The sequence below is a fragment of the Pieris napi genome, chromosome 5 (assembly GCF_905475465.1).
Source record: "Pieris napi chromosome 5, ilPieNapi1.2, whole genome shotgun sequence".
NCBI classification, from domain to species: Eukaryota; Metazoa; Arthropoda; class Insecta; order Lepidoptera; family Pieridae; genus Pieris; species Pieris napi.
Window position 1 is genome coordinate 8,722,508 of NC_062238.1, and position 14,802 is coordinate 8,737,309.

At 32.5% G+C, this 14,802-nt stretch overlaps 1 protein-coding gene across 1 annotated transcript in view; it reads left to right on the plus strand.

The window, feature by feature from the left end:
• The window catches only part of LOC125049639, an 88,219-nt gene that overhangs the window by 24,176 nt on the left and 49,241 nt on the right, over nt 1–14,802 (plus strand). The window lies entirely within an intron of this gene.

Consider the following 14,802-nt stretch of genomic DNA (forward strand, 5'->3'; position numbering starts at 1 on the left):
GGCTTGAATCTCCCTGTGGGATCAAATGTATCTGTTGGTTCACAAGATGAATTTGACAAAATGGATACCGATTGTTCGGTAACATCTCAAACAGGTGAAGGAAGTCGTAAACGAACACGTTATTTGCGCCTTTGTCGGCAATGTACGAAAATTAAGAAAAAGAAAGGTAGTGGTTCTAGCGGTGATTACTGTCAGTGCGAAAGCTTATGCAATGTAGAAGATGAGTCAATTTTAATTAAAAAGGTTACTTCAAAACCTATATCTCAATCCACGTCATCTCCACACTTGCAAAATAATAATAATTCACATAGCACATCCTCTCAACCATCAACATCTTACACGGAAAATTCAAATATCTCTCAAGACTCTAACGCGGGAAATTTAAACAACACCACAACTTCAGTAACCAATACGGACCCCCGTTCGATTGGCCGTACTGAATATGTTTCTACCGATGTTTCCCCTTATTTTATACATGTTCAACGTATTCAAAGTTCACCTGACGACGGGACCATTCTCCATCCAATAACATTTGGCAATTTTTTAAAGCAGAACAAATTTAATAATATTATTCCCGGAAGTGTAAAGCGTATAGGAAGAAACAGGTGCGTAGTTGGCTTTTCCGATTATAAAGACGCCAATAATTTTCTTAACTGCAATCTTTTGGAAACGAAAAAGTTAAAAGCCTTCATTCCCACTTTCAGCGTAACAAGAATGGGTCTAGTTCGCGGGGTCCCTGTAGATTGGAGTGTAGAGGAAGTTCAACAAAATGTATCCGTACCTATAGGCTGCGGCAAAATACTTAAAATAAGACGTTTGAATCGCAAGGTAAAAATTAATGACTCGGTTTCTTGGAAACCCTCTGAATCAGTTGTATTAACATTTGATGGGCAAGTTTTACCAAAAAGGATTTTCATGTGCTATAATGCTCTTCCAGTAGAAATATATATTTATCCTACCATACAATGCTATAAATGCTGCCGTTATGGTCATACCAAAGTTCAATGTCGTTCTAAGACTCCAATATGTTATAACTGTGGAGGTCAACATGCAGGTGTATCATGTGACAGGTCAGATAAAGATCCTCTGTACTGTGTAATGTGTGAAGTCGAAGGGTCCCATTCAGCGATAGATAAGTCATGTCCAGAATTTGTGAGACAGACAGAAATCAAAGTTAAAATGGCTCAGAGCTGCATGTCTTATGCCGAAGCCAGTAAATATTTTTCTTCTATTAAGCCTTCATACGCAGATGCATTAAGTTCAACAATTCCGGAAGTACCAAAACCCGTATATTCTTCCGCAGCGAAGTCTGTATCTCGTAATAATTCTACTAATGCCTCAAATAAAAAGACAATATTCTTAAAACCTCGCTCTCCTCGTAAACCACAACATGGTTATGATCGTGTTGCTCATTATAATGTTTTAAAAGATTTCCAAGTTCCAGAGCCTAAAAATGGCAGTGCTCTGGTTGGACACAAAAATAAAGAAGAAGAAAAATCTGATGTATTAGAAATGATACTAGCATTATTAACTAGTTTAATAAACTCAAACTTATTGAAACCGTCCCACGTTGCCTCTATTAATGAAAAAATTAAATCAGTTAATGTTATTAAAAATAATGGATTCCAAGATAATTCAATGGAATTGCAGGAGTGTTGTTCCAAAGAAACATGATTTGATATATTTGATAAATAAACATTCTCCCGTTGTTGTTGCGTTATCTGAAACGTGGTTGAAGCCAGGGTACCTATTAAGGATCCCAGGATATACCTGCTTGCGTGATGATAGATTTGATGGCCATGGTGGCGTAGCGTTACTTGTCAGGAACTCAATTAATTTTTCTGAAATAGCGTTTTCTTCATTAATCTCTAATGATGCCATTAATATTGTCGGCATAAAAATTGATAATATTTCTATAGTTTCCATTTACCTAGCTCGTTCCTCTTTTGTTATTCTCAATAGCGTTAATAATTTACTTTCTTCACTTAGTCGTCCATTCCTTCTATTGGGTGACTTTAACTCTCATCACCAAATGTTTGGTTGTGGCACTACTGACTCCAATGGTGTACGTTTAGTTGAAATATTAGATTTACATAATTTGTGTTTACTTAATACTGGCTCACCAACCAGACGTACAAAGCCTAATGAAAAGCTTAGCGCGGTTGACTTATCAATTTGTACTCCAGATCTTGCTTCTTCTCGTTCTTGGTACACTTCATCATCTACTTTTGGCAGTGATCATTTCCCGATTATCATATCCTCACCTATTAGACGCTCTCCTTATCAAAAACGACAACCTCGTGTGAAATATAAATTAAATAATGCTGATTGGCTTGCATTTAAAATCCTTGTCGAATCTAAAATAAATGATTTGCCTGAATTAGTTAGCGGTGGTGAGACCAATTCCTCTAAAGCTTTGGCTACATGTTTAATAGAATCTGCCGATCAGATTTTTTCTGGCAAACGAAATCCGTCTAATAAGCTTCCTTTTCCTCCATGGTGGGATAGAGAATGTATGGTTGCTGTAAGCAGAAGAAAGGAAGCTGAGAGAGTCTATGCTGAGGACATGTCCAATGAAAATTTAGATATTCTCAATGAAGTTATTAGTACCACACGTAAATTCCTCAGAGATAAAAAGCAGGCAGGCTGGAAAAATTTTTGTACTTCTTTATCTCCTTCTACGTGCCCTTCAGAAGTTTGGACAAGTATTAAACGTTTTCGATCTGCTTTCAAAGAATCTTTATCATCGTCTTCACTTCCCCCTTTTTTAACAAATGCCTTTTTAGACAGATTAGCTCCTCCATCAGCTGCTGAATCGATCTACTTTCCTTTGGAATCGTCTTTGATAGATGACACTTCCTCTTTAAACTCTCCTTTTTCATTACATGAATTGAAAGGTGTGCTTTCACATGTTAAAGATTCATCTCCTGGTCAGGATGGTATTATGTACTCATTTTTATCTCATCTTGGTGATACTGCCTTAATGTATTTTTTAAATTTAATAAACTCCGTCATGGTCACAGGTAATATTCCTGAAACATGGAAGTCTCAAGAAGTTATAGCGATTAAAAAACCTAACAAACCTACCAATGATGTTGCCTCATATAGGCCTATTGCGTTGTCCTCCGTTTTAACTAAAATTGCTGAACATCTTGTGAAGAATCGTTTGGAATGGTTTATAGAAAACAATAATTTAATAGCCAATAGTCAATACGGTTTTCGGAAGTCAAAATCTACAATAGACAATTTAGCTATATTGACCACAGATATTCGCATAGCTTTTTCGCGTGATGAAGATATTGTTGCTGCCTTTTTGGACATCTCTGCCGCCTATGATAATGTGAACATTTCTATTCTACAACGCAAATTATTAGAGCTACAGGTTCCTACGTTATTAATACGTTTTATCATCAATTTACTATCATGCAGATACATATCATTAATCGTTCAGAAAGATGGTAATATTACCGAGTTAAAGCGTACAGTTTTTAAAGGCCTTCCCCAAGGTTCGGTACTAAGCCCACTTTTATATAATATTTACACGTATGATTTAGAATTATCTATAAATTCCCATATAAATGTGCTACAATATGCAGATGATCTTCTTTTTTATTCCGTTGATAAATCTGTGGTTAAGGCTTGCAATTCCATGTCTAGTTCACTTAATTGTCTTAATATCTGGTTAGTTAAAAATGGCCTAGATCTATCAGTTTCCAAAAGTTCTATAGTCGTATTTTCCAAAAAACGCACAACTCCTATAATAAATGTGACCTTCAATGGTCAATCTTTGCCACTCCAAACAAAAATTAAGTTTTTAGGAGTTATATTGGATTCAAAATTGTCTGGACTTGCCCATTATGAACATGTTGTTATGAAATGTGCACAGCTGCTTAACATCATGAAATGCCTTTCAGGTGTATGGTGGGGTGCTCATCCGTTTTCTATGAAACTTGTGTATAACGCTCTTATAAGATCTGTTTTAGATTATGGCACATTTCTCTTAGATGGAGGAAGTGTCTTGGGAAGTAAAAAACTTGATGTCATTCAGTCAAAAGCTTTGAGAATTGTGACAGGAGTAATGAAATCAAGCCCATCCAATGCTTTACAAGTAGAATGCTGCGATCCTCCTTTAAAATTAAGAAGGCAATTTTTAAGTGATCGATTCTTGTTCAAATCTATGCAGTTTTCTAACCACCCTCTACATGGAAGGCTGCATGAATTGAACAATATTATTTATACATCCCGTTACTGGCGTCACAAATCATTACCATGTCTAATAATAAGCTTTCGTAAATTTTTAACATTACACAGCCGCATTCATCGATCTCCATCATTACCCATATTTATGACACAATTCAATTCTTTAATTCTTGATCCGGATATAAGATATAATATAGGCGTCCGTAAGCAAGATATTCTGGAAACAAATATTCGTTTCATGAGTAGCGTTGAGGAACAAAATTGGGAAGGTTGGGATTATATTTTTACAGATGCCTCTAAAATCTCTGTTCATGATTGTGTTGGAGTTGGTCTAATTCATTGGCAACATAAAATAATTCAAAAGATTAAACTTCCTCCTGAATCCTCGGTTTTTACTGGAGAGTGTTTTGCTCTTTTAAAAGCTTTAGAACTAGTTATTTTATTAAAATCTAAAAGTACAATCATATTTTCAGACTCAAAAAGTGCACTACAATCTCTTGAAAAATTTCCTTTCCAAATGAAACTTTGTTATCCTATTATTTGCGAAATACGTGATAAGCTTTTAATATGTTCTCAAAGAAATTACACCGTTATCTTTGCATGGATTCCAAGTCACAGTGGAATTAAAGGAAACGAGAAAGCCGATGAGCTTGCTAAAGAAGCTATAAAGGATGGAGACATCGTCCCATACATTAATTATTGTCATGATTTAGCTGCTCTTCCGAAAACCCATCTTTGGGAGTCATGGAATGATGTTTGGTTGAGAAGCAGCAAGTTCAAAGGCAAACATTATGCTGAAATTCAACCCAGGATCCCCAGTAGACCATGGTTCTTTGAGGTTAAAAGTTCTAAAACTGTCACTTCTATCATTTCCAGAATGCGTTTAGGACATGTTTGTACACCTCATCATTTAGCAAGGCTTCGTATTATTGATCGTAATATTTGTGAGTGTGGAGAAGATATTGGTGACCTTGACCATATTTTCTTTTCTTGTTCCCAATATGACCGTACCTCCTTTCTGAATTCTTTACAATCACTTCATGTTCCGTTTCCGACTAAAATCTCCTGCCTTTTGCTTTATCCTTTATTGTATTATAATGTATTATCTTCTTTCATAATCTATAATAATATTAAGATGTAATATGTTTATGTACATATTTTATTTTTAACCAGCTTATCCCTTTATTTCCTTTTTTATTTCTTTGTTTATTTTTTTTCGCGTGTAGTTTCCCAACCTTTTACTTGAAACTGGCATAAAGTTGAAGCTGTTGCCATAATATTAAAAAAAAAAAAAAAAAAAAAACATTAACAATGTAAATTGTCACAAATGTCACTGCAGTCGCTCATTTTCGTAATCACGGGATGGCGCCAAAAAACGTGTTGCAACTAGTAATAAGTAAGGTTTTAAGCTATGAAAAATATTATGGGAAAAAAAGCTCGGGAAAAAAGGAAATAATAGGGTGAGTTATTTTTTTTAAAGCGTTTTACGGTAAAAATATTTAAATTATAAAACTACGCTTAAAGGAAAAAAAACAAAATATAGTAACAAACATAAAGTTTATTATAGTTAACCAAAACTCAAACATCTAATTAACTAGTCGACCAACAGTTTGCGTTCAAAAGATTAAGAGCCAAGCAAGAAAACTTTAAAATTAACTATCGAGGCTTAACAGTGTTGAATTATGTAACAACTTTGAAGGAACGAGCTGGTGAACCCAGCACATATAGGTTTCTTGCGACTTTGTTTACGTAACTAGGATTAGACTTCTTAAAACCACAACATTCTTTTATAATTTTAAAAGAACTTGTATGCTGACTGCTAAATCTAATATATAAAATTCTCGTGTCGCGGTGTTTGTGGTTAAACTCCTCCGAAACGGCTCGACCGATTCTCATGAAATTTTGTGTGCATATTGGGTATGTCTGAGAATCGGACAACATCTATTTTTCATCCCCCTAAATGTTAAGGGTAGTCCAACCCTAAATATTTATTTTTATTTCTTTGATACAGCATTAAAAAATACAACCCCTAACTTTCACCCCTCTACGATCAACCCCTATTTTTTTATTATAAATGATATACATGGCAAAACGACGTTTGCCCGGTTAGCTAGTTAAATTATAAATCTTATACGTTTCGTATTGTCGTTGATTTAGTGATACAATTAAATAAAAATAAACGCGAGTTTATTACATAGTAATGAAATACTTATTTGCTGACCTAACCAGTGGCTGTAAAGCTTTCTAAACGTTAATACTACCTTATAATACAACATTTGAATCTCAGCCTAAAAACTCTTTGCTTTAAAGATAGCAAAGGGTTAATGCTCCCCTTTAACCCTTTGTTTAGTGGTCGTTCAGATGCTTGGTATTCCTCATTCTAATAAGGAGCATATGCTTATAGTTCAAAGGTGACAGATATTTACTCGGTAATATGTATAAGATTATTAAAAATCCTGCAGTAATATTATTTCATTGCTATGTTACAATTCTTTGGGGCAGATGAAATAACCATCGTTTTAAAATAAATTAATTGTTTTAATGTTTAACGATTACAAAAATAATATATAAAAAGTTAAGCATAGTCATTAGTCATCTAACAATAGTAGTCACAAAGCGCACTGGTATATGTGCTACTCCCAGGTTACCTGCGTGCACGCACTCAAACGCGCGAAACAAGCAACACCAATTTTGTGGTTACGTGCTAGTGTCTATAGTTTGAATAAAAATACATTTGAAATGTAAACATGAGAATTATAACATAATAAATTGCATATGCTACAATTCCTTATCTATACACCAGTTTTATTCTGTAGGTCTGTAAAAAAACAAAACATTTTGTATCGGTTTAAAGACCACAGACTTCCACCACAGAATTGCTTTTAAATAAAATTCTGAAATACAATTTAACAGCAAGTTTATGAAGCAATAATAACAGGGATGTTAATATTTTTGTATTTACGACCGCTCTGTCATTTTTGCGACATAAATTGTTTTTGATGGTGTTTAATTCATCTTAATGCGGAATTTTATTGTTCACTTCGTCCAAATATATTTACAGTGATAATAATGGAGACGCTGTATCTTTTATCAACCTAGATTGTTTAAAAAAAGTATATTAAATTCGATTCGAAAAGTTTATATTTAGACTATTAGATTCCATGTTTCGTTAATTATAGAATCAAACCAATTGTAGTAAAATTATGGTATATAAACGACAAACGTATAATAAACGTAACGATAATTATAATGATATTGTATTGTACTGCTATTAACTTACCTAATGTTTAAATTTTCCGACATTTTATTGATAGATAAATAAGTTAATTGTTATAAAATAATTAAATAGTTATTTGTCAACATGATATGGCAGTCACTCGCTGACAGCAACTGTTGAAAAGCACTCCAAACATCAGGTTAGGTAAAAATTTAAATACATTTGCATAACTATAAAATTCACCCAAACCACTCGCTTAAAGCAAAAATAATATCAAAAATGATAATATATAGCTATTACGAAAGTTGTGTATTTGTTCGTGTAATAAAAAATGAATCGTATTCTTATTTATTTATACTTTATTACCTTAATCAAAAACATACACATAACAGAAATAAAAAAAAAACAGGTTACAAAAGTTATAAGGCAACGGGCGACATTATCGCTAACAAGCGATTTCTTCCAGGCAACCCTAAAGTGGAACAATGAAAAAGAAACACCTACAGAGGGTAGAAGTACAAGTAATGCAAAAAATTTTAACAAGAAAAAAACTCAAAATAACACGTTACTATAACTAAAATAAAGTAAAATCTAAAGATAAAATAACAATAATAATAAATAAAAATATGTAAAAACAAAAATTTAAAATACAATCAAAAGGTTAACAGAGTCACAATAATTAGTACATACCAGCAGAGCTAATTACAAGGCAAATAGAAAATGATCAAAAAAGAGCTTCTTAAATAAATTTATGGACTGAGCTCGTCTAATATCAATAGGTAGGGAATTCCATAGAAGGATACTTTGCACAGTAAAGGAGGAGTGATAAAATTCAGTTTTATGAATAGGAGTTTCAAGAATTAGATTGTCTTGATTTGATTCTTATTTAAATAATGTTAAAAAATAGAATTAATATATTTATATAAGACGATTTAGAAAATATACTTTAAACAACTGTTGCATAATAACAGTGTCAAAAAATCAGGGTAAACAAACTATAAAGGGTGACAATCAAACCTCTTTTCATATTTCCAAAAATTGTTATGTGTAATTCAATGTAAAATGTGGAATAAGTGGCCCCTATTCTAAATTTGAATATGCCACAGAGTACCTATAGCAATCTCAATAATTTTCGCGCCTAAAATTATTAAGACTCCTTGGTGATAGAAACTTCGTGGCGTCGACTTTAAGTCGTCCGAATATTATGAGATAGTTGCTTTGGGAAATAATTATATAAAGCTTTTTTATATGTCTTTGATAATGTAGGTACGTCATTATAATAGATAAAAAAACAATAACGTGTAAAATAATCCCAGCAACAATTATGTGATTTTAATCAACATTTCTTTATTTCGTTGAAATTATATATAAATATTTAAAATGTAAATTTTCATATATTTCTTAATGGCTGCACAAACACTACATAATTACTTAGCTTAACACAACAACTTACAATAATTAATTCCATTACATCAAAATGCTTACTCAGCACTTATCACTATGAAATTCAGGAAATACATACGTTACGCGAAACTAGGACAAACGAATATGCATCGTATATGCAATGTAAATAAGGTATATTATACAATGTAAGACATGAGAGCATACAATGACGTGTACTTAAGACTGGGATCGGACAAAATTGCAGTGTTCTATGTGTGGGCTAAGTCAGAAACTATAGCGTTAAAGTCATTCAGTTATATTGTTATAATCTGATCGTAAATATGAAGTTTTGATTAGTTATTTATTGAATTAGTGGTTGAAAATCATTTAGTCTATAATCGTCAAATTACAGCTGAAATTTGAATTTAGAATGAACAAGGTAGATTTAGAATTAAAAGTATTTTAATTATATATACCGCTTTTCATATTTTAACCCACTATATAAAAATAAGTCGGGTTTTCTTCCTGACGCTATAACTCCAGAACGCACGAACCAATTTCCACGGTTTTGCATTCGTTGGAAAGGTCTCGGGCTCAGTGAGGTTTATACCAAAGAAAATTCAACAGAAAAGCGGGATCACCAAACGAAATGTTACATAAAACGAAGCCATCTGGTGGCCAAACGGAGTTCACCGAGTTTGCTAGTTAGTTATAAAATAAGTGAATCTTTTTTGTTCTTTTAAATATAAATTTTAATATCAAAACAGATCTTGATATTCTGTCATAGTAACAAAGTGACATTATTACATTGACATTTATCGTTTGACAATTGACAAGAGTATTAGTATTTTACAGTATTTCGACACAAAACTTTATATTCATTGAACAGCCTTAATCAATTAACTTTGAAAAGTCAGTAAACTATATTCATACACCGACGGAATTGCTTGAAGTAAAACAAAATATTCCGCCCATTGCCTCCACTTGCGCCACTCGAGCACAAATAGTATTCAGTAGACATGCATACTCGGATTCCCCTTTATGAAGAAGTGGTCAACTACACGAACTAAAGTGCTCTTTGTTTCGCGAAAGACTTCTACATTCTTTTGTCTTAAAAGACTTTCATTCTTTCGAGTTCCACTGTTGTTTGAATTAGCGTTATAATGAACTGCAGTAGTTTCTTACAAGTTTGTAATGAATATGAACGAGGTTTTAGATGAGTTCTTGCCCGTATGAAGAAAACTACTTGCGGTATCTATTTGAGTAGAGTAGTATGTTTTATACGCTACTATTGTTTACCAATTATTCAGGGTTAAAATTAGGTAGCCGTAATTAGAGATAATTTTTTGAAGTGAAACTTCTTTATCGGGGTTGGAAAAAAATTTAGTGTAACATTTTTTCGTTACGCGTCACATTTTTCCGTTACGCGCCATCTTTTGAAGTGAAACTTCTTTATCGATGTATGGGAGAAATTTTGTAGCAGGTTACGCGCCATGTTGCTTTTTGAAGTCAAACTTCTTTATCGGCGTTGGAAAAAAATTTACACACATTTGTCACATTTTTCGGTTACGCGCCATCTTTTTCTTGTCCCTACCACGGTTGATCCGAAGAGATTCGAAGCCATTAGTAACAAAAATATATCATAACGATAACAATGATAGTAATACTAATAATTCTATTACAATTAATGAAATTCTGTAATAATCTTAGTACTACATAGTAGTACAGTAATAAGTTAAAATGAAATAATTGTATTTGTATTCATGTCTTTTGTTAAACTTTATCTAATTTAACTTTATTTAACCAATTTCTGTAAAGTTGCATATAGTAGATAATTTTTCGAAAAATAAGGTCATAAAGAAGTTTCACTTCTTACGTGTGTACTGTGTACACCTAGTACACGCACACATATTTTTTTATTTCATCTAGTTGGCCTGAAGGACCTTGACAGCTCCACTTGGGCTGTTTTGTCGAGCGTAGCTGTGCCGGAGCAAGCTTGTTTCCCACGACTAGCACAAGGATGGACGAAATCTCGCTGGAGTGAGCGAACGAAGTTAAGGCCGAGTTACATTATCTTAGTGTTTAGGAGAGTGCTTTAGTACAACTTGAAAGGCAATTTCTTTAGCGTAGTGTTTACTAAAGCAAGTAGCGTTTACATGTTTCAACTAAAGTACAATCCTAAAGCACTCTCCTAAACACTAAGATAATGTAAATCGGCCTTTAAGTACCTCGCCATCCCCGGTGAAAGCAGTTCTTACCTCAAGTCGGAATCGACATCCGGATCCCTTAAATTGTGTCGGAGCCTTCTCTCCTTCGTCATCGGGAAGTAATATAATTTATTAAAGGTTTAATGACCTTTATACATTTTAACATTACTACCAGTAATGGCACTTCTTCAGAGTTAGTACCTAACAGTAAAAATAAGTGATAGTTTCGATATTGTTTTCACTAGTTAGTATGTTTAAAATACGATTTAAATACATCGTATTTTCCGACTAATCTGTATCTAAAACAGATTCTCTATATCATATAATGTACAAAAATATTATATATTTTTAAAGCAAACTTTAGACGGCTCATTGGTCTAGTGGTTAGTACCCCTGACTGCGAATCCCATGGGTCCCGGGTTCGATCCCCGGCCGAGACCAATATCAATGGGATGAGCATTTGGTGTTGTGCTTAGGTCTTGGGGTGTTGAAATATGTACTTATATGTCTATCTATCTTTAATATGTATGTATATCCGTTGCCTAGTACCCATAACACAAGCTTCACCAGCTTAGCATGGGACTAGGTCAATTGGTGTGAATTGTACAATAAAAAAAAAACATTGGTGTTTATTTATAAAATCCAAAGTATCAAACTCCATCGAAAAATATGACAATGAATGAAATACTCTCATTCGTTCGTGAGTGAACGAGACCTGAGAGTCATTCACACGTTTATCGAGGGGAGCACACGATTTCCTCAATCCACTCCCTGATATATGTCAATTCAATTATTTTTACAGTGAATGAACTTGTACAATCATTAAAAGGATACCTTGTACCAATGTTATCGCAGTAAAGGACACAAATAAGTCATGCAAATGGTTTTCACATATGATTTTATGGCATAATCCTATGTGGAAAAAAATTATGACAGATTTTCACTTAAGAACGACCAAAACTTTTTTATATTCTCTATTTCTGTTTGAATTAAACAATATTTTTACTCGTTATCATTAAATGTATTTGTATTATAAGTTAATATAGTTGTAGAACAGCTTTTTAACTAATATACGATTATGAGTGAGATTATTTAGTAAGTAACATGATAAAAATGTCTAAGTATTGTTGAGAATCTAAAGGATGTTAACGGAAAATAATATAGAATAAAAGTGTTAAAATGTTATTAGTTAAATTAATTAACGATAATGCTATTTTTTAAATTTAAAACTGTTTAAATGCGTCACAAATTATACAAACGTATTTAGAAACCAATTAACGAGGAATTAGAGGTGGCCTCGTTAGCAACAAGCGATTTTTCCAAGCAATATAGTGATATTATGGACAATATTTATCTTTTTATTATTTAAAGGCAAACAGCATTTCATGATTGTGCATATAAGTCGTTACACATTCAACAACATGAAAAAAAAGTCACGTTGAATGAAAGCTCCTTCATTTTTTTGAAGAAACGTACCGTACACAGATAATACATATTCATTTATTTCTTAGACATCTCCAACCGAACAAAGAATGTCTTAGAAATCCTAGAATAGTGGGATAATTAATTAAGAAGCATCATTGAATTGAGTTGGTGACAGAGGGCGAGAGTAGTGACAAAGAGAAAATAAATTATACAATACTAGATTTTAATTAATTACTTTATACTTTGTGTGGGAAGTATACATCCGAGGGCGTATTTTAAAAAAAAGAAGACTGCTTCAAGTCTGCATCAAAGCGTCTAAGTAGAAGTTTTATTGTATAAATCTTTTGTACAACACAAAACATTTGTTTTCATGGTTACATCTCCGTTGAAATTAACTTATTTGTATATTTTTTATAACAGTATTTTTATGAACAAACTGCGCAAATAAATTTACTTATAAAGAGGAGCGATTTGTATATTTGTATGTTTATCACTGATTAACTTAAAAGCGACTACTAGACTGTTACAAATTATTTCAGCATTTGAATGCATTATACCTCAGCTAGTCTTTATTTATTTCCAAAAATAATCAGTGGCTTTTTTTCCTTCAACTGCCAATGTTCCAGAGACGTTTTCCATCTTTTTTGACTAAAAAGATACATAAATTATCCACAGTTGGGGATCGAAACTACAACCTTAGGGGTGAGTAGCACGCTAATCAAATCCCAAAATATTTTATTAAATAAATGTCTAGCCGTGGGACAAACTACCATCTTTACATTCGTTATTAATAAAAAATTAAAATAAAATAGGTTTATTATGGACATAAGATACAGGTATCACTTATTTCACATCATTAAATTTGAATCTGTAGGCATTCATGTCATCGGCAAAGAAGACAGAGGGTGTAGGCCGAGAGAAAAATCTCTCGGTACTCTTTTAAAATAGCAAATCATCAAACAACTTATTTTAAAACAAATTTCGCAAATTAATTAGAAGTAGCCTGTCTAGCACTAGACCCAGGCCCTTTTATCAACTAGATAATCGTTAACTTTATGGTAAGCCTTTTTACACAGCTTTTCTTTAATACATTTCTTAAATTTATTAAAAGGCAGAGATAAAAGAGCCTCTGGGATTTTATTTAAGAAAAGTATCCACTTTCCCAAAAAAGAATTACTAACTTTAGATAGTCTAGTACGGGGAAATTGCAGCCTGCGTTTGTTCCGAGTATTAACATTGTGCGTATGTTCGATTCTAGTATACTTATCACTATTTTTGTATGCATATTGCATACATAATATTTTCATAAATGTATTGCTAGAGAAAGGTAGGTATATTAATTTCCTTAAATTTATCTCTCAGAGATTCCCAACATTTTAAATTATTGATTGCACGAATAGCCCTCTTCTGCAGGATGAAAATAGTTTCGAAAAAATCTATATAGCTCTCTATTTATCTCTAATATCTCTTATAGCTCGCAATACTACTCATAATAAAATATTTTTCGTATCCAATTTGAAATGAACAAGTAGAAATAATCAATACTTTCCACTCAATATAACTGGCCGCAAATAACGGCGTCTGCCGTTGGCGGGAACGTTTCTTGTACTCCAAATAAATTAAGCCTAAGAAAACGACTCGCCTCACAATTGAGGCCATGAAAGGAGCATTTTTATTGAAAAATTTAATCCATAGACACAATGGAAATAACAACCGAATATATTTGCAAAAATCAAGATAACACTTTGGTTACTAAAAAGAAAATGTAGAATTATCAATTTGTTTATGGTCGTTACTGCGTGACATGTCGTTCTTTTTTCAAATTTCACATGCAAATATTGCTCAGTATAGGAGTGTCTAGCAATAGTAGATTATTTATTAAAAAACGCACCAACACACTTATTTATAACTAAAACTGATGGGTTGCCTCGATAATATATGCGGACGGCGTTCACAAATACTTATACAGACCAAAAAATAGCAAAACAATGTGTAAGTTTTTTTTCCAACACTGCCTTTATTATTTTGTATTATTTTAGTTTTCTATTTAGTCAGTTAATATTATTATGATTACTATTTAGGTTAAGAATATTAAATATACTTAAAATAAAAAATATTGTTATAAAAAATCACATTCCGAGTTCAAAAGTTTTCAAAATGTTTTAGTGTTTATAAAAACTCATTAGATTATTAAGTTTCATTTTATTTGTTTCTTATTTCATTAAAAAGCACATATTTTAAAATTGACATATTATTAAATTTACATACAATTCAGCTTCAACTGTGTTTCTATGACTGTAAAGATTTGATAACTTTGATGTTAAAACTCACTTATACATGACATTACAATGAAAGACATTCATTTGTTTT